The sequence below is a fragment of the Doryrhamphus excisus genome, unplaced genomic scaffold (genome assembly GCF_037039965.1).
Source record: "Doryrhamphus excisus strain RoL-2023G ecotype Guam unplaced genomic scaffold, RoL_Dexc_Guam_v1.1 HiC_scaffold_31, whole genome shotgun sequence".
NCBI lineage: Eukaryota > Metazoa > Chordata > Actinopteri > Syngnathiformes > Syngnathidae > Doryrhamphus > Doryrhamphus excisus.
In genome coordinates this window covers 21,523-23,806 of record NW_027621869.1, presented here as the reverse complement: position 1 = coordinate 23,806, position 2,284 = coordinate 21,523, and the positions used below count along the sequence as shown (strand labels likewise).

Here is a 2,284-nt window from a genome sequence, read left to right as displayed (position 1 = left end):
TTGCTCCCTCCAGTTTGCTAGTGCTCTCTCTCTATCCCTTCCGGAGGGTGGAAATAGCCACTGATACGAATGTAGTCAATTGAGTGGGAGGGGTTGTCAATGCCAAAAAATGCAAGGGGAGAGGAGGGGAGAACACGTTGCCTACAGTGGTCTGTCTGTATCATCACCGCACACCGGTCGACCTGACCATGGGAGAGAAATCAAGACCGTAAATTTTGTTGTGCAATGTAATGTACTACAACAATGTGTAGGATGAGCCGATTTGGAAGGCTATCGTATAATTGTGCAGGCGGACGTGCAGGCGGATGTGCAGGCGGATGTGCAGGCGGATGTGCAGGCGGATGTGCAGGCGGATGTGCAGGCGGATGTGCAGGCGGATGTGCAGGCGGATGTGCAGGCGGATGTGCAGGTGAACATGTGACCTTTCTTTTTTCCCCACGCTCTTCTTTACAGACTAGTTTCCTCACTTTCTATCTCCGGTTCCAGCTCTCCACTTCCATTTATATATTTTATTCTATTTATCACCTTGCTCCAAATACAAAAAGAATTTTAAACCATCAATAGGTCTGACAAATATGTCTGACAAAAGCCGCAACAGTGTGGGGCATAGGCTTCTTCTTTAGTTCAACCATTGTCCCAATCACACACACACACACACACACACACACACCCTCCCTCGTAACCCGCATCCAACCTTTAAAAGGTATCGTCTGGCAACAGGTGCGGTGTAATTTCTGCTCAAGCCGCATACCTATAAGCGTGATCTTGACTCTACGGCATCAGCCATCCGCCTTTGAGCTAGTCGAGTCGGTCGACCCAAATCCGGCGGCGCCACGGCTTGTGGCGGCAAGAGAGTCAACACGCCGCAGCTGCGGCTGGGCAATGCGTTCGCACACCAGTTGTGCCACTCGACACCCTTGAGTCACCTTAAAGTCGCACGTGCCCAGGTTATACAGCACCACCTTCACCGACCCTCGATAGTCTCGATCCACCACGCCTGCACCGATGGTTATCATTCGCTTGAGAGCTAACCCGGATCGGGCGGCAATCCGACCGTAGCAGCCTGCCGGTATGTCTATCTGCAGATCCGTTTCAATCAGCGCAACGCCACTGGCTGGTACGGTGTAGTCGTAGGCGCTGCAGAGATCGTAACCGGCAGCTTCGGCGGATCCCTTCACCGGCGAAAACGCACGGCTGCTCATTTTCACGAAGCGGAGCACTTCGCCACTATCGCTTGATCGTTGGTCCATTGCTATATGTTTTATATGTTTCCAAAACGCTCGTTTACATTTATTTATATTTATTTTTTTAAATATATATATATATAGTATATATATATATATATATATATATGTATATATATATGTATATATATGTCTATGTACATAGGTTAGAAGCGACAAGCCTGTCAAAGGTTTAGCAGTTGTAGCAGGGATGGGGGTGACCGAGTGTGAACCAATGCCGTTGATTGTGTAAAACGCAAGGTGCCGCTTCTGCCGCTTCTGCAGCTTCGGCAGCTTCGGCAGCTTCGGCAGCTTCGGCCGCTTCTGCAGCTTCGGCAGCTTCGGCAGCTTCGGCCGCTTCGGCAGCTTCGGCAGCTTCGGCAGCTTCGGCAGCTTCGGCAGCTTCGGCAGCTTCGGCAGCTTCGGCCGCTTCGGCCGCTTCGGCAGCTTTGGCCGCTTCTGCCGCTTTGGCCGCTTCTGCCGATTCGGCTGCTGCTACACTGCGTACGGGTTGATTGGTCGAGACGTTTGGCTCACTGCCGCCGTTGTTATTGAAGAGCCGATTGGAGGATCGTCAGGACGGCTGGCGCAAAAGTTTACCGCCGCCGCGCAAGGACCAGCCGCCGCCGCCGCCGCATGTCGGATCCCTGTCACAACAGATGCCGGTTCAAACCTCAACGACGGCCAGCGGCGGTCAAAGGCAACTGCCGTGTCAAGCGACATTGTTGAAGGCTGTTTCATTACGACTGCTGGTGATCTGCGTTGAGCAGGATCGTCGCGCTGCGGCTTGAGTGGGGTTGGCCGTATCGATACGGCAGGTCTGGAGATTGTTACACTGCGGCCGATTGGTGTCGAGCGTGAGTTGGGGCGATACGGTGCAGCGGTCGCCGTCACACCCGCTTCTCTCGACCACTGCGGTAGCTGTTGATGTCGCAACGGTAGATACCGTTGCCCTCTGTCGTTGTGGAGATGGTACCCACCCTTCATTGCCCCACCCACCCGGTCGGCCCTTACGCCTGTTGCTGCCCTGCGGCGGGCTGACGGCACCAGCCCGGCGGACC

At 53.9% G+C, this 2,284-nt stretch overlaps 1 pseudogene; it reads right to left on the bottom strand.

The window, feature by feature from the left end:
• Positions 1–779: 779 nt before the first annotated feature.
• On the bottom strand, positions 780–1,250 carry LOC144898040 (deoxyuridine 5'-triphosphate nucleotidohydrolase pseudogene; annotated as a pseudogene).
• Positions 1,251–2,284: the final 1,034 nt, after the last annotated feature.